The sequence below is a fragment of the Microcaecilia unicolor genome, chromosome 1, assembly GCF_901765095.1.
Source record: "Microcaecilia unicolor chromosome 1, aMicUni1.1, whole genome shotgun sequence".
Classification (NCBI taxonomy): domain Eukaryota; kingdom Metazoa; phylum Chordata; class Amphibia; order Gymnophiona; family Siphonopidae; genus Microcaecilia; species Microcaecilia unicolor.
The window spans coordinates 626,561,431-626,586,379 of NC_044031.1; positions in this window are offsets into that span (position 1 = coordinate 626,561,431).

A 24,949-nucleotide genomic window follows, 5' to 3' on the forward strand; every position below is an offset into this window, starting at 1 on the left:
TGCCTCAGGGATTGGTGCTGGGGCCGATTCTGTTCAATATATTTGTGAGTGACATTGCCGAAGGGTTAGAAGGTAAGGGTTGCCTATTTGCGGATGATACTAAGATTTGTAACAGAGTGGACACCCGGGAGGGAGTGGAAAACATGAAAAAAGATCTGCGTAAGCTAGAAGAATGGTCTAAGGTTTGGCAGTTAAAATTCAATGCGAAGAAATGCAAAGTGATGCACCTAGGGAGTAGAAACCCACGAGAGACTTATGTGTTAGGCGGTGAGAGTCTGATATGTACTGAGGGGGAGAGGGATCTTGGGGTGATAGTATCCGAGGATCTGAAGGCGACGAAACAGTGTGAGAAGGCGGTGGCCGTAGCGAGAAGGTTGCTAGGCTGTATAGAGAGAGGTGTGACCAGCAGAAGAAAGGAAGTGTTGATGCCCCTGTATAAGTCGTTGGTGAGGCCCCACCTGGAGTATTGTGTTCAGTTTTGGAGGCCGTACCTTGCTAAGGATGTAAAAAAAATTGAAGTGGTGTAAAGAAAAGCTACGAGAATGGTATGGGATTTGCGTTCCAAGACGTATGAGGAGAGACTTGCTGACCTGAACATGTATACCCTGGAGGAAAGGAGGAACAGGGATGATATGATACAGATGTTCAAATATTTGAAAGGTATTAATCCGCACACAAATCTTTTCCGGAGATGGGAAGGTGGTAGAACAAGAGGACATGAAATAAGATTGAAGGGGGGCAGACTCAAAAAAGATGTCAGGAAGTATTTTTTCACAGAGAGAGTGGTGGATGCTTGGAATGCCCTCCCGCAGGAGGTGGTGGAGAGGAAAACGGTAACGGAATTCAAACATGCGTGGGATATACATAAAGGAATCCTGTGCAGAAGGAATGGATCCTCAGAAGTTTAGCCGAAATTGGGTGGTGGAGCTGGTGGGGGGAAGAGGGGTTGGTTTTTGGGAGGCGAAGATAGTGGTGGGCAGACTTATACGGTCTGTGCCAGAGCCGGTGGTGGGAGGCGGGGCTGGTGGTTGGGAGGAGGGGATAGTGCTGGGCAGACTTATACGGTCTGTGCCCTGAAAAAGACAGGTACAAATCAAGGTAAGGTATATACATGAGTTCATCTTGTTGGGCAGACTGGATGGACCATGCAGGTCTTTATCTGCCGCCAACTACTATGTTACTATGTGAGACTGAAAGATGCTACGAACTGCTATGTAGAAAATGATAAAGAAAAAGCAAATCTGCTAAACAGATACTTTTGCTCTGTTTTCATAGAAGAAAATCCTGGAGAAGGACCACAATTGACTGACAAAAGTACATATGAGAATGGAGTGGATAGAGCACTGTTCACGGAAGAGAGTGTGTATGAACAACTTAAAAATCTAAAGGTGGACAAAGCCGTAGGAACGGACATGATCCACCCCAGGATATTGAGGGAGCTCAGAGAGGTTCTGGCGGGTCCTCTTAAAGATTTGTTTAATAAATCCTTAGAGACGGGGGAGGTTCTGTAGGAGTGGAAAATGGCAGATGTGGTTCCTCTTCACAAAAGTAGTGATAGGGAAGAAGCTGGAAACTACAGGCTGGTAAGCCTCACTTCGGTTATTGGAAAAGAAATGGAAGCAATGCTGAAGGAAAGGATAGTAAATTTCCTGGAAGACAATAAGTTGCAAGATCCCAGACAACATGGTTTTACCAAACGGAAATCGTGCCAAACGAATCTCATTGAATTCTTTGACTGGGTGACCGGAGAATTGAATCGTGGACATGTTATGGACTTAATCTACTTAGATTTCAGCAAAGCGTTTGACACGGTTCCCCACAGGAGGCTCTTAAATAAACTTGATGGGCTGAAAATAGGACCTGATGTGGTAAACTGGATTAGGAACTGGTTGATGGACAGACGCCAGAGGATGGTGGTAAATGGAATTCGCTTGGAGGAGGGAAAAGTGAGTAGTGGATTGCCTCAGGGATCGGTGCTGGGACCAATTTTGTTCAATATATTTGTGAGGGACATTGCTGAAGGGTTAGAAGGTAAGGTTTGCCTTTTTGCAGATGATACTAAAATTTGTAACACAGTGGACACCCGGGAGGGAGTGGAAAACATGAAAAAGGACCTACAGAAGCTAGAAGAATGGTCTAAGGTTTGGCAATTAAAATTCAATGCGAAGAAATGCAAAGTGATGCACTTAGGGTGTAGAAATCCACAGGAGACATATGTGTTAAGCGGGGAGAGTCTGATATGTACGGACGGGGAGAGGGATCTTGGGGTGATAGTATCTGAGGATCTGAAGGCGACTAAACAGCGTGACAAGGCAGTGGCCGTAGCTAGAAGGTTGCTAGGATGTATAGAAAGAGGTGTGACCAGCAGAAGAAAAGAGGTGTTGATGCCCCTGTACAAGTCATGGGTGAGGCCACACCTGGAGTATTGTGTTCAGTTTTGGAGGTCGTATCTTGCTAAGGATGTAAAAAGAATTGAAGCGGTGCAAAGAAAAGTTACGAAAATGGTATGGGATTTGCGTTACAAGACGTATGAGGAGCAGTGAATATTGTTACAGAGTGTCCCAGCCTTGTCCGGATTGTACCAGTTGGAACATTGTTAGAGTACGTTGGCTGAATGGACTCAGAGTCCTATGGAGTGCTCAGGGAGTGATGATTGTGCCATGCTCTCCTGTAGAGAGCTCTGAGAGTGATGACTGTGCTGTGCTCTCCTGTGGTGCTCTGAGACAGTGCTAACTGTGACGAGCTCTCCTGTGGAGTGCTGAGAGAGTGATGACTGTGCTGTGCTCTCCTGTGGAGTGCTGAGGGAGTGCTGACTGTGCCATGCTCTCCTGTGGAGTGCTGAGGGAATGCTGACTGTGCCATGCTCTCCTGTGGTGCTCTGAGACAGTGCTAACTGTGACGAGCTCCGCTGTGGAGTGCTGAGAGAGTGATGACTGTGCTGTGCCCTCCTATGGTGTGCTCAGGCAGTGATTACTATGCTGTGGTGTGCTCAGGGAATGCTGACTGTGCTGTACTCTCCTGTGGTGCTCTGAGACAGTGCTAACTGTGACGAGCTCTCCTGTGGAGTGCTGAGAGAGTGATGACTGTGCTGTGCTCTCCTGTGGAGTGCTGAGGGAGTGCTGACTGTGCCATGCTCTCCTGTGGAGTGCTGAGGGAATGCTGACTGTGCCATGCTCTCCTGTGGTGCTCTGAGACAGTGCTGTGACGAGCTCTCCTGTGGAGTGCTGAGAGAGTGATGACTGTGCTGTGCCCTCCTATGGTGTGCTCAGGCAGTGATTACTATGCTGTGGTGTGCTCAGGGAATGCTGACTGTGCTGTACTCTCCTGTGGTGCTCTGAGACAGTGCTAACTGTGACGAGCTCTCCTGTGGAGTGCTGAGAGAGTGATGACTGTGCTGTGCTCTCCTGTGGAGTGCTGAGGGAGTGCTGACTGTGCCATGCTCTCCTGTGGAGTGCTGAGGGAATGCTGACTGTGCCATGCTCTCCTGTGGTGCTCTGAGACAGTGCTAACTGTGACGAGCTCTCCTGTGGAGTGCTGAGAGAGTGCTGACTGTGCTGTGCTCTCCTGTGGAGTGCTGAGGGAGTGCTGACTGTGCCATGCTCTCCTGTGGAGTGCTGAGGGAATGCTGACTGTGCCATGCTCTCCTGTGGTGCTCTGAGACAGTGCTAACTGTGACGAGCTCTCCTGTGGAGTGCTGAGAGAGTGATGACTGTGCTGTGCTCTCCTGTGGAGTGCTGAGGGAGTGCTGACTGTGCCATGCTCTCCTGTGGAGTGCTGAGGGAATGCTGACTGTGCCATGCTCTCCTGTGGTGCTCTGAGACAGTGCTAACTGTGACGAGCTCTCCTGTGGAGTGCTGAGAGAGTGCTGACTGTGCTGTGCTCTCCTGTGGAGTGCTGAGGGAGTGCTGACTGTGCCATGCTCTCCTGTGGAGTGCTGAGGGAATGCTGACTGTGCCATGCTCTCCTGTGGTGCTCTGAGACAGTGCTAACTGTGACGAGCTCTCCTGTGGAGTGCTGAGAGAGTGATGACTGTGCTGTGCCCTCCTATGGTGTGCTCAGGCAGTGATGACTATGCTGTGGTCTTCTGTGGTGTGCTCAGGGAATGCTGACTGTGCTGTACTCTCCTGTGATGTGCTGAGAGAATGATGATTGTGCCATGCTCTTCTATGGTGTGCTGAGTGAATACTGACTATGCTGTGCTCTCCTGTGGAGTGCTGAGGGAGTGCTGACTGTGCTGTGCTCTCCTGTGGTTTACTGAGGAAGTGCTGACTATACAGTGCTCTACTGTGGAGTGCTGAGGGAGCAATAACTGGGTTGTCCTCTCCTGTGGAGTGCTGAGGGAGTGCTGACTGTGCCATGCTCTCCTGTGGAGTGCTGAGGGAATGCTGACTGTGCCATGCTCTCCTGTGGAGTGCTGAGGGAATGCTGACTGTGCCATGCTCTCCTGTGGTGCTCTGAGACAGTGCTAACTGTGACGAGCTCTCCTGTGGAGTGCTGAGAGAGTGATGACTGTGCTGTGCTCTCCTGTGGAGTGCTGAGGGAGTGCTGACTGTGCCATGCTCTCCTGTGGAGTGCTGAGGGAATGCTGACTGTGCCATGCTCTCCTGTGGTGCTCTGAGACAGTGCTAACTGTGACGAGCTCTCCTGTGGAGTGCTGAGAGAGTGCTGACTGTGCTGTGCTCTCCTGTGGAGTGCTGAGGGAGTGCTGACTGTGCCATGCTCTCCTGTGGAGTGCTGAGGGAATGCTGACTGTGCCATGCTCTCCTGTGGAGTGCTGAGGGAATGCTGACTGTGCCATGCTCTCCTGTGGTGCTCAGACAGTGCTAACTGTGACGAGCTCTCCTGTGGAGTGCTGAGAGAGTGATGACTGTGCTGTGCCCTCCTATGGTGTGCTCAGGCAGTGATGACTATGCTGTGGTCTTCTGTGGTGTGCTCAGGGAATGCTGACTGTGCTGTACTCTCCTGTGATGTGCTGAGAGAATGATGATTGTGCCATGCTCTTCTATGGTGTGCTGAGTGAATACTGACTATGCTGTGCTCTCCTGTGGAGTGCTGAGGGAGTGCTGACTGTGCTGTGCTCTCCTGTGGTTTACTGAGGAAGTGCTGACTATACAGTGCTCTACTGTGGAGTGCTGAGGGAGCAATAACTGGGTTGTCCTCTCCTGTGGTGTGCTGAAGGAATGATAACTGTGCCGTGCTCTCCTTCAGCTGAGGGATTGATGAATGTGCCCTGCTTTTCTGTGATGTGCTGAGTGAGCGCTGACTGTGCTTTATTCTTCTGTGGAGTACTGACTATGCCATGCTGTCCTGTAGTGTGCTAAGGGAGCGCTGACTGTGTCGTGCTCTCCTATGGTATGCTGAGGGAGCGCTGACTATTCATTGCTCTCCTGTGCTATGCTGAAGGAGTGATGACTGTGCCATGCTGTTCACTATCTTCCTTCTGTGTCCTTATCCATCCTGTCCAGCATCACCATCTCTGTCCCTATCTTCCCTCCAAGTTCAGCATCTACCCTCTCAATGTCCCTATCCTCCCCTCTATATTCAGCATCTCCCCTTAATGTCTCTGTCTTGCCCTGTCCAGCATGTCCTCTCTTTGTCCCTATACCTCCTCCTGTGTCTAGCATTGCTCCTCTGTGTCTTTACTACCCCTTTTCTAGAATTCCCCTCTGTGTATCTTTCCCCCCCCCCCCATGTCCAGCATTGCCCCCTATCCCTATGGTCTTTGCTGCCCAGTATCTGTTCTCTATGTCCCTGTCTTTCTCTATGTCTAGCTCCCCCCCCCCCAATCTGATCTCTTTCTCTTTCTGACTTCTGTCCTGTCCCCCTCCCTCGGGTAACATGTCTCTCCCACTCTCTTCCTATCTGGTCTCTCCCCTTCCCACTGCCCCCCTCCACGGGTCCAGCATCTTTCATTTCCCCCTCCCTTCCCCTCTACTCCCCGCTTCCTCCCCCCCCCCCCCCCCCCCCCATGGATCCAGCATCTCTCCCTCTCCCTCCCCCTCCACTCTCTGCCCTTCCCCCCACAGGTCCAGCATGTTTTGCACTACCTTCATCCCCCTCCCTGCAGTCCCCTTTTGATGCTGACAGCAGTATTGATCAAGACAGGCTGCCTTCAGCTGGGCTTGGGGCATTTTCTCTGCCAAGTCCCTCCTAGAAAATCCTAATGCTAGTGTTTAAAGTATTAACTGATAAGATTTCTCCACTGGTTTCTGCTTCTTTGCACCTCCATCAAACCCCTCGTTCCCTGCAGTCTTCCACTGCTTTTTGGCTACTGTTTTCTAGAGTTGCTCATGTGTGAAGATGTAGATTGAACTGTCAAGAAGCTGCATTTGAAAAGGCCTGCAATCTGCATTTAGGTCTTTTACACACTTCTTTCAATCTGTGTTTACTAGCTAATGCCTTGATTACTGAGAGATTTGAATAAATTGTGTGCTGATGTCAGCCTGAGCCTTTGCACAGTTAGCTTGTATTTAAGCACTGAGCAGGGGCAGTAACGCAGAGCTTGTGCTAAACTCTGGGCAAAACCTCCTGCACTTCATCACATTGGCTCCTGTGTGATTAAAGGCAGGTAGAACTCCCTGAATTACTGCAGAAGCTGCAACCAAATGTTCTCGTAAGAAGCAAAGCAAATGGTGCCTTGCAGCCCTTCCTGCATGTTCTAATAAGGAAGAGTTGGGTTTTGTAAAGGCTACATATCGGTGAACCATTCAAAGGATGCTGGGGAAGATCATTCACAGCAAGTCTTAAAGTCCCTCAAAATACTACAATTAAAAAAACATTTACACTAACTTATCATCTATTTCAGTTATACTTCCAATTAGGGAATGTTGGTGGAGGTGTACATTGTACTTATGAAGGCCTGAACCAAGCAGTTTCAGTGCTGCTAAATATCTAATATCTAAGAATTAATGTACAGACGAGGAGAAGTGGAAATTTCTCTTTTTTCTGTAAATTACAATGATATTAAGCAGGCCAGGTGAAGCAAGTACCCCCACCTCTTCCCCCCACAGTCCTCTGACCAAGCAAGTGAAAGACAATGAGCTCCTGCCATTTGTTGTCCATATGAATGTGTGTATTAGCCTTTGAGAGACTTTTAGGATGCAGATCAAAGGAAGTTCCAGGTGTAGGGGGCAGGGTTGACAGAGGAGAGAGAGATAGAAATCCTGTAATAAGGACTGGATAAGAAAACATTATTGCAGAAGGGGGAGAATCTCTCCCCTTTTAATATGGCCAAGAGACAGAATTCTTTCCCATGAGAAACAGAACTCTTTCCCATGCCCTTGGAAGTAAGGCTAATATATCCAGGACAGAATTTCCCTTTTACAACCACAATCAGGTAACACCTTATTTCCTTCTCTGCCTAGAACAATTCAAACACTATCTCCCTGGTCCCTGGAGTCAAAAGCAATAGTTCTATTGACAAGAGAAACATAACACCTCTATAACAACTCTATAAGGAAACAATAATTAACCTTTTTTCTCCTCTTTCAGAATAGGAGAAAATACTAATTAAAAGGTTTAAGAAAGGTATGTCCAAGACACTTGGACAGCAGACCAAATGCATCCTCAAAAGGAAATAGAAACAGATGCTATATATTTCTTTATTGTCAGGAGATCCTGCCTGAACATGGGATGCTAATTAAGGGGGGTAAGAAGAAACCCTTCCCCCTTCCTGTGCTCCTCTGGTATTGAAAGAGAAAAAGAAATCCTATATAATATCTCTCTGCCAGACAGGAGGCAGGTCAGTGTGCAGTGCTCCTGTCTCATGCCAGAGAACTGGGAGTCTGCCCTGGCCTACTTTTCATTTGTAATTTCTATTTCTGTAATATGTTCTTATTTCTACCATATCCTACCTAGACTATTCTTATGACTATCTTCTTAATTTTTTATCCTAATCTCTGGATAATTAAATAAACCAGTGTTAACCCCGAGAAGCGCTTCTCTGGTCCTTTTTTCTTTATTTCAGTCTAAATAAGTTTTATCCGCTGTCCAGCTCTTAAGATAACGATTGGGAGGAATTGGATTGTGTAAGTAGTGTGGACCGTGATTAGAGACTCTGGAGGCCACACGAAAAAGCACAAACAGGAATAAGGATACAGTGCGAAATATTAACCAAATCCCAGAAAAATGGCTGGTTCGGGAGGGGGACAAAATTTTATGCAGGTCCCATAAGCTCCAGCAGCCAGGGCCCTTTCAAGTAGCCCCAGACATTCAGTGCTGTTGCCCAGATATGGTCCAGCACTGAATATGAGTGGCTAATCTAGCCAGTGATGGTCAGAGTTTTTAGAAAAAATGCTGACCGCTGCTGGCTGAATATCGACTGGAGTGTGCCCAACATGTTTAACTGCTGTAAAAATTTACATTTGTCTAATGATAATGTTAGACCAGATTGTGTCAATTGATCAAGTGCCTTAAGTTATCTTTTTTCATGCTCCAGTAGGGTTTTCCCAAACACTATTAGGTGCTCCTTGAATGGAATGTCAACACAGCAGCCCTTTGCCTCATGTAAGGGCCCCTTTTTATACAGAAATCGTGGGCTACAGCTATGCTAATGACGTACATCCTGGCCTTGGTGTGATGCAAACATAACACTGTTTTCCCCATTATTAAGACTTCAGGGGTCCCGACCTTGGCTCTACGCTGATGGGGGTCACCTTGACAAGAAGCCGGGGTTTCATAAACAATGTACAACTTGCCAGCCACAGCGTCTCTCCAGCTGCATGGGAGACTCCAAGAGTCTGGTCTGGTCTGGCCATGATGTCGGTGCTGATGACAACATTGTTATTCTAGCACATCAGGATCCTTGTCTATATGCAAAGTGGCAGATTCAGCAAATAACAGGCTTTACATCGAAAGATGGACTAAGCTTGATTCTGCATTTTTGAAGTCAGGTTATTAATGTTGGATAGTGCCATGTATTATAATCCCAAATATCTTTGTTATGTAGGAACACATATAGTGCTTCATACTTCATACATAGTGTGGAGGAGTGGCCTAGTGGTTAGGGTGGTGGACTTTGGTCCTGAGAAACTGAGTTCAATTCCCGGCACAGGCAGCTCCTTGTGACTCTGGGCAAGTCACTTAACCCTCCATTGCCTGCCGCATTGAGCCTGCCATGAGTGGGAAAGTGCGGGGTACAAATGTAACCAAAAAAAAAAAAAAAATACTGCTTGTTTTTGTTGGATTATTTGTAGTAAATAATTAGCAGATTGTTATACACACAGCTTCAGCTTTAGAAATGTTAATTTCTTTTCTTCATCTCTCTCACATACACCCCAGAATAATTCACTGCTGAGTCACTTTAAAGTTGAAGTAACAAAACATCTGTTTACTCACAGTTTGTAGTTAGATATATATTCAGCAGGCTTATATAACATAATATAATACATTTGGTTTATCAGCTCTTTCCATGTGCTTAGATGGTAATGGATGCTCACAACATAGATCCTCAGCTAGAGAGAGACCATTAGAGCTCCATGTGCTGTGTTGTTTCTAACCCCCACAGGAAGTTGCATGGGTGTGACCTCTCTAGGTAATTGACATCAGAGGTCACAGAGTAATCACAGAGAAAAAAAAAACATTGCTGACAGACAATGCATGTAAAACACAATACATTATTCCAACAAACCCCTTCTCATGCATAACTGTCATGCAATTATTAATTCATACAAAGTCCAAGCTTTATTCGCAGATTCTCAAAACGTTCTCTGGGTAACGGTTTGGTCATGATGTCAGCTGTCATCTCACTGGTGTGACAATAGTGTAGACTGATAACCCCTTCTTTCGCCAGCTCTCGCACGTTGTGATATTTCGTTGCGATGTGCTTGGTGCGTGACTGAACCTTGTCATTCTGTGACAGTCTGATGCAGCTCTGATTATCTTCCATTATCTGGATTGGTCTCTGTTCAGCTATTCCAAAATCCAGCAAAAGTTTTTCAATCCACATCAGTTCTCTGCATGCTTCTGATATAGCCACATATTCAGCTTCTGTAGAAGACAGACTCACAATACTTTGTTTATGACTGGCCCAAGAAATTTGTACATTTCCATACATAAACACATATCCACTTGTGGATTTATAATCAGAATGATCCCCTGCCCAATCTGAATCACAGTAACATATTAGTTTTGGATTACTATTGGCTGAAATCTTTAATTTACAATCAATGGTACCCTTTAAATATCTTACCATCCTTTTAACTGCAGTCCAATCTGATTTGGTAGGTGAGCTGACCCTTCTGCTCAAAATTCCTACTGCATTTGCTATATCAGCCCTGTATGTGGTAGTCAGATATAAAAGCTTACCTATGGCTGATCTATATTGGATGTTATCTGGTAAAGGTTCTCTTACTGTTTCATCCTTCAGAAAATCAGTGATCATGGGAGTGCTTACAACTTGGGCATCTTGCATACCTAAACTTTCAATAAGCTCATTTATTTTCTGCTTCTGGCTTAGAAGATAAGAACCATCATTTTGTTTCTCAATTTCTATACCAAGATAGTATGACACATTACCAAGTTCTTTTATCTCAACATTCAGGTTTAAATATTTTACAATGTCCTTGTACTCTTGCTCACTTTCGCTTGCAATGAGCAGATCATCAACAAAAGCTAAAATGTATGCATATTGTCCATTTCTGCACCTAGTGTACAAGCATTTATCTGCTTCACCTTGCTTAAATCCTAAATTTGTCAATATTTCATGCAATTTGTCATTCCAACATTTTGCACTTTGCTTTAATCCATAAAGACCTTTGTTTAATTTACACACTAGCTGTCTTTGTTTTGTATTTATGAAACCTGTTGGCTGTTCCATGTACAAGTCTTCAGTTATATCTCCATGAAGAAATGCTGTTTTCACATCAATGTGGTTGACTTGCATGCCTTTTGAGACTGCAATGCTCAGAAGTGTTCTAATTGTCGTGTGTTTCACTACAGGTGCAAACACTTCATCAAAATCTTCTCCATATTTTTGAAGATATCCCTTTGCGACTAATCTGGCTTTATACCTTTCCACTTTTCCTTGTGCATTCCTTTTTAACTTGAATACCCATTTGCATCCTATAGCTTTCTTGCCAGGAGGTAATTTTGTAAGAATCCAAGTTTTATTTTTATGCAATGCATCAATTTCTTCTTGTGCAGCTTTACGCCATTCAGCAGCTTCTTCTGCTGGCATTTTCTCAATCTCATCCCATGTTAAGGGCTCTTGAGCTTCTGCTGACTTTGTTAGGTAAGACAGTCTTGGGGGTGGAACACCTTTGTTTTCCCTGGATGAGCGTCTGACAACAGGTTGGTCCGACCTTTCCGCATCCTCTAAATCTGAGAGTCCTTCTCCAATTGATTCCCCTTCTCCAACTGTACTGTCTTCTTCAATGATCCTTTCTGTGTCTGCTTCCTCTGCCTGTTCCTCGTTAGATACAGATGAGTTGCTTTCAGACATCTGCCTTGGTATGGCATTTATATACACTGGCATGTCTATTATGGTTCTAGTTTCATATTCTGGATGATAAGGCTCATCTGGGATAATCCAGCCTTTATCAACCCTTTTGTTTTCATCAAAATATGTAACATGTCTTATGCCAACAATGCCAGTTTTCAGATTCAAAATTCTATATCCTTTGTGTCCTGGAGCATAGCCAACTAAAATGCCCCTTTCTGTTGTGGAATCCAGCTTATGCCTTCTTTGCTTTGGTACATGAGCATATGCTGTACTTCCAAATGTTCTTATGTGTGACAGGTTTGGCTTCCTACCATGCCATGTCTCATGTGGTGTGCGCTCAGCGCCTTTAGTTGGCATTCTGTTTTGTAGGTACACTGCTGTGAGAATGGCTTCCCCCCATAGTCTTTTAGGGAGATTGCTATCTGACAGCATACATCTGGTCATTTCCACAAGTGACCTAAATTTTCTCTCTGCAACAGAATTTTGCTCTGGTGTATAAGCTACTGTTGTGATATGCTGAATGCCTTCTTGTTCTAGAAATGTGCGCATGCTTTGTGAAGTGAACTCACCACCATTGTCGGTCTGAAGAACCTTTGGTTTTCTTTCAAATTTATTGCTCACCATGGCTACGTATTTCTTCAGCATGTCTGTGACTTGACTTTTTTCTTTCAGCAAATAGGCCACACAGTATCTAGAGAAATCATCCAAGAATATTAGCACAAATCTGTTATTTCCCAATGATGGGATATTAAACGGTCCACATAAGTCACTGTGTATTAAGTCCAGTACTTTATTACTCCTATTTCTTGTGTATGCAGGAAATGAGGGTCTCACACCTTTTTGAGTAACACAGTCTATGCATTTCTCCATTTTACCAGTATCTGCACTTATTTCAATGCCTGTAGCAAGTTGCTTACTGTAAAGATCCTGGATCACCTTAAAATCACGATGTCCCAGGCGGCGGTGCCAGATTTCCAGACTACATTTACCATCATTCTTCCTTACTTGCGCCATATGTGAGGCTTCACCTGAAATGCTTAGTTTATAAATATCATTATGCATAAAAGCTTCAGCATACACTTCATCATTTTTAGAGATTGTGCACTTACTGTTTTCAAAATGAATCACAAATCCCTTCTTATCTAATGTAGATACACTAAGCATATTGCAAACTGCTTGGGGAATATACAAGACATCACTTACAGGAATTTCTTTAACTTCATTAGACACTTTGCATTTTAAGAATCCAATGCCTTTTGCTTGGATCTTAGCAGTCCCTGCGTTTGCAGTATGAAGAACACCTTCTTCTGGACTCATTTCCTGAAAGAAATCCTTACAATTGGTTAAATGGCATGTGCTCCCCGAATCCAAAATCCAAGTACTTTCATTTGAATTATTATTTACCATAGTCAAAGATTTTTCTGCCATTAGAAAGCTCTTATGTTTATCATTGTCCTTCATACATTTCCTGCTTGGAAAATTCTTTTGTTCCATTGGCTTAGGTGAGCTAGAGGGGGTGTTTTGTGTTTCCTTACACCATTTAGATACATGTCCCTCCTTTCCACATGAATAGCAAATCAGCTTGCCCTTGGGTGGAGTTTTCCCATAGCTCCGCCTTCCTCTATTCTTTGCCAAGAAATTTGTTTCATTTCTCTCTGACTGTCTTTGAGAACACATCTCCTCAAAATCATTAATTATGCATTCCTGCCTCAGTTTTGATGCTGCCTGTTCAAACGATTGCCCTTCAATGGCTTCATTTACAGACCTAAAGACATCAAACTTCTTTGATAGTGAGGTAAAAAGAAATGCTCTTTTCAATGCATCACACATGGGAATTCCAGAAAGTTCTAGCTTTTGAAATGAAGACATAAGATGCGTAATGTGATCATTACACTTACTTTTATCCCTTAATTTGGTTTCATTTAACTCTGCCAACCAAATTGGTTGCTGTTTTGCATATGTAGTTGCATACATAGTTCTCAGTTTTTCTAAAATTTCCTTTGCTGTATCTTTTGCCTCCACCAATATGGCTTGTTTCTCTGAGAGAGCTTCAAAAAACATGCACTTCACATAATAGTTTGCATTGTCCCATTCAGCCATATTTTCAGCTGTTTTGTTTTGGTCTAAACATATGCTTAATTTCTTTGCTTGAAGGAGACATTTGAATCTTAGCTCCCATAGCTGATAATTATTTTCAGTTAATTTAGGCACCTTGAGAGAGTGGAAAAATGGTGAATTTCCTCCCTCAGCCATTGCTTACTGTTTGGTGTGGGGGGGGGGGGGGGGGAGAGAGAGACAGACTGAATCTTTCTTTTAAAACTTAAGAGAAAAATTTGGCTTTTTCACTGCCTGGTAATATTTCTCTTCTTCCTTTTTCAATTCCTGGGCTGGGCCCATAACCCTTTTGTTGGATTATTTGTAGTAAATAATTAGCAGATTGTTATACACACAGCTTCAGCTTTAGAAATGTTAATTTCTTTTCTTCATCTCTCTCACATACACCCCAGAATAATTCACTGCTGAGTCACTTTAAAGTTGAAGTAACAAAACATCTGTTTACTCACAGTTTGTAGTTAGATATATATTCAGCAGGCTTATATAACATAATATAATACATTTGGTTTATCAGCTCTTTCCATGTGCTTAGATGGTAATGGATGCTCACAACATAGATCCTCAGCTTAGGAGAGACCATTAGAGCTCCATGTGCTGTGTTGTGTCTAACCCCCACAGGAAGTTGCATGGGTGTGACCTCTCTAGGTAATTGACATCAGAGGTCACAGAGTAATCACAGAGAAAAAAAAAACATTGCTGACAGACAATGCATGTAAAACACAATACATTATTCCAACAGTTTTGCTCCTACAGTGCTTTTGTTTCCTATGCATTCCGATTTGTCTGCACTTTATGCTGTGATGAACAGTGATTTTCGTTCTACTTTTATTTGGATGTTTCTGAATCATTTTAAGATTAATCTGCCAAAACAAATATTCTATGGGTGGGGAATTCTAGGCAGATGATGCCTCAAATAAATCCAAAATTAGCAGGGGTTGAAATTTTGTTGAAATCAAATATTAAACTGTTAGGAGTTATTCTTGACTCCAGGCTATCCATGGATTTGTATATTAGTTGTGTCGTTCAGAAATGTTTCTTTAAATGAAAATTGCTGAAGAGACTTAAGCAATATTTTGAGGGATAACAGTTGAAATGGATTGTTCAACCTCTGCTTCTTACTACATTAGATTATTGTATTTATCTTTCATAAAAACAAATACGCAGATTACAAGCAGTTCAAAATGAAGGAGTGGAACGCCGGATACTACTCGAATACTATGTATACTACTGACCACCAGAACAACCTCATGTTTTGTGCCTACTGATGGACTTATACTTATGGACTCTACCTCTGCTTTTGGCCTTTTAGCCATACTTTATAAATGCACTGGACTTTTGTGCCTTACCCAGTTTTATTGTTTACTAATGTAAGACAGAATGCAGGGCTATTAGACATATAGCTTGTAACTGTAACTGTAGTAGCAAGGCCAGTACAAGATCAGCTTGCACGTAGATGCCACATGAAAAGGCCTTGGAGGGTGCTAACACCCCCGCCCTGCATCTCTGAGCCGACGAGCCTTATCTCCTGTGCTAGAAAGGAGCATTGTGTGTATGTAGAATAAGCTGCTAAGTTTCGTTTCTCTCGCCAGTATCTTTTCAGTATTATGACGTATGTACGTACTGAGAACTACAACTATGCACTGTAAAAACTACAACTGTTTACTGCGCATGCCAAATGTGACGTGTAAGGGGCCTAGTGCGCAGGCCCAGTAGGGAAGTATAAATGTAAGTGTCAGGTGATTCGCGACACACAGTGTCCCGAGACTACTCGGTACTGTTCACTTGCTAGCAATAAAGTTGCCTTGTTTGGAACCAAATTTGGCCTTTTGTCTTCTGATTCACTAGCCTGTTTCATTGGCGAGCCAGCCAGGAGTGTTATCAAAAGGGAAATCGGATTATATTCTTCCCCTCCCCCACTGCGGTCGGATCGGGTCATCGATCCCCTCCCGAGAAGGTGGTGAGTGGCCACCGCTGATTTCAGCGTCCATCTCCCGGAGGAGGGCCGATCAACTCCGCCCGACTGTAGAGGGGGCTGTGTGGTTCCGGCAAGGCACCTTTTCTATTTCAGGGAGAAGCGTACGACGGCGCGGCCTGCGACCCCGGCGGACAGGCAAGTATACTCTACGTAGTGACCGGCCCAGTAAGGGCCGAAGAAGAGGCGTGATCACCCTCTTTTAGCCAGTGACTAATACGGGCTATTGGTAATAGAGACCAGGTCCCGAAACTCACTAGGCTCCGACGAAGAAACCGAGCGGCGAAGGGGAGGGTTTCTTGTGGCGTATGAGAGTGTGTGAATGGGCTTGCAGTTCCAGGCCGGGCGACCGCGATCTGGTCAGGCCGAGTGTTGAACCTTCTGTGTCTGGTGGAACGAGACCCCTTACTCCTCCACCTCCCCTTTCCCCCTTTGTCCGTCACCTATCCTTTGGCACTCAGGTTAGGATGGGCGGGGGTGGGTCCACACCGTTAGAATTAATGACGAAACACTTTAGCGAAGTGTTCGATCAAGATAAATGTAGCAGGGCCGGGATGATACAGCGATGTCAATTTATGTGGCCAGGGCTAGGGATTGCTGAATGGCCCCCGGGAGGGTCATTTGAGTACGAAAAGGTGGCGGCAGTCATGAATATAGTCATAGTTGAAGGGAACCCAGGCTGTCCCGAGGACATTCCGTACATCCAAGCGTGGTTGGATGTAGTCCGGGATCCGCCGGCTTGGGCCCAACGGAAGGTAGAGAAAGCCGCCCTCATGGTGGTAAAGCAGAGAAAAGGCCGGAAAACTAAACTTAAAGCCCTGTCGACCTATGCCTTCGCTCTCCAAAGCCCGGCAACCGCTGCCGTTCAGAAGGCCGCAGGGACCGCCCCTATACGGCCGACCGCCCCTAGCGTAGAAGCCACTGAGACCACGCCCCCTGCTACCATTGTTAAGGCAGGAACTACGCCCCGTACTACCAACACACTTTCTAAAATAAAAACCCCGAAGGAAACCCGAGGGAAAGTTCAGGGTTTGCCCGAAAAGAAGCCTCCAAAGGCCCCGATACTTGCTACGGCGGAAGCATATGAAGATGATATCGCACCACCGCCATATGCCCCTTTATACCCCGACTTCGCGGGCCTAGCAGAAGGCCCGGATAACGCCGAAGCTTCCGGGTCAGAGTCGGAGACCGAAGAGATTTCCCCTCCAGCCTCACCTGAACCAGCTGGCCAAGCGAGTACCCGGAAGAGCAAACGGGTTGTGAAGAACATTACCCGGTTTCCCCAATCAAGTCCGCGACAGGCCCTCCCTCCCGGCCGTAAAGGGGGGCCCATCAATATATACCCAGTCCGACTATCTACCACTTTTACCCCTAACCCGGCAGAGGAAGGGGGCCAGCCCATTGAATCAACAGTTTACAGCCACGTTCCCTTCTCCAGTGCCGACTTGTATAATTGGAAATTGCACGGGCCATCATATGATCAGAAACCCGAACAGTTGGTAGAATTGGTGGAAGGAATTATATACAGCTACAATCCTACGTGGGGAGACCTTAGACAATTGAGCGCCCATATTCTGACAACGGAAGAACGCCGTCTCTTGCAGCAGAATATGGAGCAAGCTGTTCGGGATGCGAACCCAGCCCATGCAAACTTACAGAATCTAATAGAAACGGAGGCGCCCCTCGCTGCCCCTGCGTGGGATTACCGAACGGCTGAAGGCCAGACCCTTATCCGCAGGTATCAGCAGGCGTACCTGGCCGCCTTAAAGAAGGGGAAGCAGAAGGTTACAAATATGGGAAAAATCCACAGTGTAGTCCAATTGAAGGACGAGAGCCCGGGGAATTTCCTTGAACGACTTATGGAGGCATTCAGAAGGCACAGTCCAATAAACCCTGAAGATCCCAAGAACCTCCCAACCGTGGTTATGAGTTTTGTTAGCCAGTCAGCACCGGACATACGAAGAAAGCTGCAGAGAACGGAGGGGTTTGAAGGGATGAGCATCAGCCAACTGAAAGCTATAGCTGATCGCGTATTCGGATATCGCGACCAAGAAGAGAAGACGGAGGCCCGGAAGGAATCAACTAGACGGATGCGGGAGAAGGCAGATGTGCTGGCCACGGTACTGGAGGAGCGCATGAGGTCTAGACCAAAGGGGAGGGCAAGAAGGACAAGAGGAACACGGTCCCCCATAGGACGGAACCAGTGTGCAAATTGTCGGCAAGAAGGGCACTGGTGGGCTGACTGCCCAGAGGAGCTACGGGACCGTCCGAGAGAGGAGGAACCTTGGGACCGCCCGAGAGAGGAGGAGACCAACGACCGCGCAGGGGGCCCCAGACGAGGCCGGGGCCGAGGCCGAGGAGGTCGAGGACGGGACGACCAAAGGGAATGGCAGATGGCTGTCGACGCTACCCGGGACAGTACCGCATGAAGAGACCGGGAGGGCAGAGTCCCCACTGACCCTCTGGTGGAAATTCGAGTGGGGACGCAGTTAATGAAAGCCTTACTAGACACGGGGGCCCAGCGATCTGTTATCACCACTGCCATAGCCCCGGCCACGAGAGAAACCATACCAATTGTGGGGGCCTCGGGAAAATCACTTGCAGCACCCCTTCTCAAGGAACGCCAAGTCCAGATCGGAGGGACGATGGTGTCTCATCAGTTCATACACATCCCCGGGTGCCCAGTCCCCTTGATTGGTCGAGACCTACTCTGTAAGCTCCAAGCCACCTTGAAGTTCAAGACCACGGGTGAAGTGGAAGCCAGCTTTGAAGATCGGCCAGTAACACTTATCTGCCCAGTAAGAGAAGAATGGAGACTACACGTTCCCCCAACTGCCGGGCCTGGCGACTGTCGATACGACCAGAACACCCCTTTTGCTCAGCAGAGACGGGCCATAATGGATGAGGTGCCTGATGTATGGGCAGAAGTGAACCCCGGAGGACTGGCCGTTAACGCTATCCCCATCTGGATTGAACTCAAACCAAATGCTCAAGTTGTCAACCAAGGACAATACCACATCCCTTATGCCGCTCGGCATAGTATGCAAACTCATCTACAGAAACTCCTTCAACAAGGGGTCCTTAAACCGATCAGATCCGCGTGGAACACCCCCTTACTGCCCGTTAAGAAGCCAGGAACATCAGAATACAGACCCGTCCAGGACCTGAGGAAGGTCAACAACCAGGTGGCCGACATAGTTGCTCTCGTACCGAACCCTTACTCCATTTTAGCCCAAGTGCCAGCCCAGAGCAAGTGGTATAGTGTCATTGATCTGAAGGACGCCTTCTTCTCCATCCCCCTTGCCGCCGACAGCCAGAAATTGTTTGCCTTCACGTGGGAAGACTTACAGACTGGTAATAAGCAGCAGTTTACCTGGACACGACTCCCCCAGGGATTCAAGAACTCGCCCACCCTCTTTGGTGACCAACTTGCCCAGGACCTGAAAACGTACCAAGACGAGTACGGGCCGGTCGTCCAATACGTAGATGACCTGTTGGTGGCCCGTGAAACGTACACGGACTGTGCAGAAGCTACCCTTTACCTCTTGAAAACCCTGGAAGCCCAGGGGTACCGGGCCAGTCGCAAGAAGGCCCAGATATGCGAGATCGAGGTCGAGTATCTGGGATTTCGCCTCCGAGAAGGGACCCGAAGGCTTGGTACGCCCCGGACCCAAGCCATTCGCAACCAACCCACTCCCGCGAATAAGAAGGAGTTGCGGGCACTCCTCGGAGCCGCTGGATATTGCCGGATCTGGGTCATCAACTTCGCTGTCCTGACCCAAGACTTGTACGCCAAACTGAAAGGACCTGAACTCGAGGGCCAAAATCTCCAGTGGGAGAAACACGAACTGAAAGCCCTTCAGGACCTCAAGGAGGCCCTTGTGGCCCCACCAGCGCTCGGCCTGCCAGACGTGACTAAGCCGTTCCACTTGTTCATCGACGAAAAGAAGGGATTGGCACTTGGAGTCCTCACCCAACTGGTCGGCACCTGGCAACGCCCTGTAGCATACCTCTCCAAGGGCATGGACAACGTGGCAAGAGGATGGCCGGGCTGCCTACGAAGCATTGCAGCTGCCTGTCTGCTGATACACGAGGCCAATAAGCTCACCTTCGGCCAAACACTCTTTGTAACTACACCCCACACCATCCGCGGCCTACTCGAGAGCCACGGACCCAGATGGATGACCAACTCCCGATTGGTCAAATACCAAGCCCTCCTGTGCGAAAATCCGGAGGTGCGGATCCTGGACACAACTAACCTGAATCCCGCCACCCTCCTTCCAGCCCCTGAACCACCATTCCATGACTGTGAGGAGGTAATGGCCACAGTGCATTCCAGCAGGCCTGACCTCAAGGACCAACCCTGGCAAGGGGGCATCAACCTGTTCACCGACGGAAGTAGCGAAGTAATAGAGGGAAGTCGAAAAGCTGGCTATGCTGTTGTATCGGAGGACCACGTGATCGAGGCTATGGCCCTGCCGCCCGGAACGTCAGCCCAGAAGGCGGAACTGATTGCCCTCACCAAAGCCCTCCTGTGGGCGGAAGGAAAAGTTGTTAACATCTACACTGACTCCAAATACGCTTTCCTCACCCTCCAGGTGCATGGAGCCTTGTACAGGGAGAGGGGATTTCTGACAGCTGAGGGGAAAGGACTTGCAAATGCCACTGAGATCTGCCAATTACTCGAGTCGGTGTGGAAGCCAAAGAAAGTAGCTGTGATGCATTGTAGGGCCCACACCGGCCGGACGGACCCTATTGCCCGCGGTAACCAACGGGCGGATGATGCTGCAAAAAGGGCAAGTCACCTCTCTTACTCCTCTCGCCCTTCTGATCCCGTACTCGTCGTCCAGCTCCCCACAGAGACCCCTATCTATGCCCCACAAGAGACTGAGTGGGCCCGGCAGGAGGGCCTAGAATCACGAAATGGCTGGTGGATACTACAGGATGGGCGCATATGGATACCCGAAGCCTTGGCCTGGACGGTGGCCAAGGAGGCTCACGACCGCACCCACCTGGGCAGGGACGCTCTGGGGCGCCTACTTGAGAAAACCTACTACATCAACAAACTATCTCTATGGACCAAAAATGCTTCTAGTCAATGTGCAACTTGTGCTCGGAACAACCCCAGAACAGGGCCTGGTCCTGCGCCAGGACATGTTCTCCGAGGTACTAGGCCCTTTCACGTTTGCCAGATCGACTTCACGCATATGCCCCCGGCCCGGGGCTACAAAGCTATCCTAGTTGCGGCGTGTACATACACCGGATGGATTGAAGCCCAGCCCACTAGAACGGAAATGGCTAAAGAAGTCACCTCCCTGTTGATTCATCATATCTTACCCAGATACGGTCTCCCCAAGCAGATAAACTCTGACAACGGGCCTGCCTTTGCCAGTGAGGTAACTCAACAGCTCAGTACAAGACTGGGCCTCGACTGGAAATTGCATTGTGCCTGGCGACCCCAAAGTAGTGGAATAGTGGAAAGAGCTAACCGATCCCTGAAGAACCAGCTAGCCAAGCTATGCCAAGAAACTAAAGCCAAATGGCCCGACCTGCTGCCACTGGCCTTGCTACATCTCAGGTGTACCCCCAAGGCGACCGGCCTTACCCCTTACGAGATGATGTATGCCAGGCCACCACCACTACCCTCTTTTCCCGACTCCTTGCAGATACAGGGCGAGAATTCCTTAGTGAGACAGATGAAAGCCTTACACGAGGTAGTGCAAGACATCCAGCAATACACTGAGAGGGTAGCTCCCCTGGTTTTTACCAGTCCCATACACCGGTTCACGATAGGAGAGGAGGTATGGGTAAAAGAGTGGGATGACTCTGACTGTCTGAAACCCAAATGGAAGGGGCCCTCCCTTGTTCTCCTAACAACCCCAACCGCTGTTAAAATTGCAGGTAATCCAGTGTGGATACATTGGACCCGACTGAAGCCCGCTGCTTCTACTAGTAGCGCCCCGAAGCGCTGGACTGCACATCAACATCCTGACGCTCCACTACGGCTAACCCTCAGGAAAACGTGAATCGTCAGATCCATGCCTGCCCAGCAACAGGAGCTCAGCTTTTGGACCCACTGCGTCTTTGGCTCTTTGTTCATTGCAGCCATCATCGTGGGTCTCATCATCTTCCTGCTGCAAAGGCTCGGATACCTCCCACCACATATATAATGCTGAGCCTACTCCTCCTCCTTTGCTCAGTTTCGAGCCATCCTACCACCCTGAGCCAGAATTGCACTGAATGTTTGCGCCTGGTGCGCTATCGTATAGAGGGAGGATATCACCTGGTCACCACTCTCATCCACCAGACGCAGCCACCAGAGGGCGATTGCAAGCTCCTACCGGCGTGTGCCATCATCACCCCGGAGGGCCTCCAACAGCTCCACAGATGCCTCCAAGGCAACCTCACCGTCTGCCATAGCCCCACCAAGCCAAGATATTACAATGTCACCCTCAGTGTAGGACTCCCTGCGTATGTGGCCGGGCCCCCGGGGGTCGAAGGAGATGGCATTCTGTATTACGTCAATTCCACTCGCATCCTTGTTGGCGGTATCCAAACTGTGGCTACACTCACCTTTGACGTTTGTGCCGCCATGGACAAACACCCCTGGTCCCGTAAGTGTGGAAGCCAAAGTTGGCGTCAGGCATATCTGAACGACCACAAGTATGTCTGCCCCTTCAGTCCAGACATGAGATGCTGCTCCCCTTGGGTTTGGCTCCCCTGTGCCGGCGACACTCGAGCCTCGGGCTGGGAACGAGTCTGCGCTTATACGGGAGGAGGCTATGCCGGATGTACCGGCCTGGGCGAATTCCGTCGAGGTGCTGGTAACTCTGTATCTCTAGATTGGCCCATCCGAGGCCACGACATGCCATGGCGCGGGACGTGGGGCCTTGGCATAGACGGAGGAGGAATGGATCCGCTGACGTATATTACCATATATCAGAGCCTTGAGGAGAAGTCACCCACACACTACCAGACTACGGTTGTCGGGTACCAGGATGTATTCGACGAAATTGCCCGCGCTGAAGAAGCAGCGACTAAGTTCCCCATCTCCACAGAAGCTCGGAATATGTTCCTCAACCTGGCCGAAAACATTGCCTTCTCCCTGGGAATTACCAACTGTTTCGTCTGTGGAGGCACCGATATGGGTGAGCAATGGCCGTGGGAAGCGAAGGAGATCCGACAGCATACGTGGGATGCGCTGAACACCACTAACATTACCTTTCCCCAGCGCCCGAAGCCATACGAATGGGCCCTGAGAACCAACATCATAGGTACCCTCTGCGCTAGTCGAGCGCCATCGAAGCGTTATTCTGTGCCCGTGGGAGATTCCGCTTGCACGGGGGTCCTTCAGTTTAACGGAAGTCGACATACCTGGTGGCAGACGGACCGCCTGCCTGCCCCGGAGCCCATCTGGACTGAACCCACCTTGAACGCAACATGGACACACGGAGGGAATGCCTCCCTTAAGTGGGTAGCCCCGGAGGGCTACTACTATATTTGCGGCCGTAGGGCATATGAACAGCTCCCTGTCCGCTGGTACGGTACCTGTCTCTTGGGCACCGTCCGACCTAGTTTCTTCCTCCTACCCCTGCGAGTCGGCGAGACGTTGGGCATCCCCCTTTACATGGAAAAGGGGCCTGCAAACATTGGCAGACGTAAACGGTCCCTGCCAAACACCAAACCCAAAGTCCAGATCGGAGACTGGAAAGACAACGAATGGCCTCCAGAACGTATCATTCATTACTATGGACCGGCCACATGGGCTGAAGATGGTACCTACGGGTACCGTACTCCTATCTACATGCTAAATATCATTATCCGCTTGCAGGCGGTGCTTGAGATCCTTACCAATGATTCGGCCTTTGCCCTCAACATCCTAGCCCGACAGAACACTAAGCTCATTACCGCAGTCTACCAAAATCGCTTGGCTCTTGACTACCTCTTGGCCCAGGAAGGCGGAGTGTGCGGCAAGTTTAACCTCAGTAATTGCTGCTTACAGATTGATGACCAGAGCCAAGTCATCAGTGAGATAACTGACCGAATGGTCAAATTGGCCCACGTCCCCGTCCAAACCTGGAACAGCGCTTGGGACTGGACCTCTTCCCTAACCAACTGGCTGCCGACCTCAGGGAGCCTGAAGGGCCTCCTCGTCATGGGTGGCCTGTTCTTGTTGTCCTGCTTATTAATTCCTTTGTCTCTCCCCTTAGTTTTCAGGTGTCTCCGCTCCACCATGGAAAGCATCGCTGACCGCCGTGCTGCTGCCCAACTTATGGCTCTCCAGATGTACTCCCCCATTCCCCAGTCTGATGAAGCTGACGATGAAGCACCTTGTGGCTGACGTGCACCTTTCACCTCCTGAGTCACTTAATGGGCCAGTACCCTTGTGTCAGCATAAGACCGGATACAAAGGGAGGGGGATTCCACTAGGGGCCCTCCGTCTCAACCCCGGCGAAGCAACCAACGGCTGCGCAAGGGCTTAGGGCTCGCTTGTTGCCTCTCGCTAACTATCCTTGTCCTTTCTTTCCTTTTTCAGGGTTCCTGGAGGTGATACTCTCCACCAGATGGATGTTCAAGTATCAAAAGGGGGGAATGAAGGAGTGGAACGCCGGATACTACTCGAATACTATGTATACTACTGACCACCAGAACAACCTCATGTTTTGTGCCTACTGATGGACTTATACTTATGGACTCTACCTCTGCTTTTGGCCTTTTAGCCATACTTTATAAATGCACTGGACTTTTGTGCCTTACCCAGTTTTATTGTTTACTAATGTAAGACAGAATGCAGGGCTATTAGACATATAGCTTGTAACTGTAACTGTAGTAGCAAGGCCAGTACAAGATCAGCTTGCACGTAGATGCCACATGAAAAGGTGGCCTTGGAGGGTGCTAACACCCCCGCCCTGCATCTCTGAGCCGACGAGCCTTATCTCCTGTGCTAGAAAGGAGCATTGTGTGTATGTAGAATAAGCTGCTAAGTTTCGTTTCTCTCGCCAGTATCTTTTCAGTATTATGACGTATGTACGTACTGAGAACTACAACTATGCACTGTAAAAACTACAACTGTTTACTGCGCATGCCAAATGTGACGTGTAAGGGGCCTAGTGCGCAGGCCCAGTAGGGAAGTATAAATGTAAGTGTCAGGTGATTCGCGACACACAGTGTCCCGAGACTACTCGGTACTGTTCACTTGCTAGCAATAAAGTTGCCTTGTTTGGAACCAAATTTGGCCTTTTGTCTTCTGATTCACTAGCCTGTTTCAAAAATGCTGCAGCAAAACTAGTTTAGGAGATTTGACATTTAACACCTTATTTGAATTAGTTACATTGGTTACCCTTAAGGGCTAGAATTGGGTTTAAAATTTTAGTTTTTGTTTTTAAATACCTCCTTTGTTAATTCTGATACTACAGATTGTA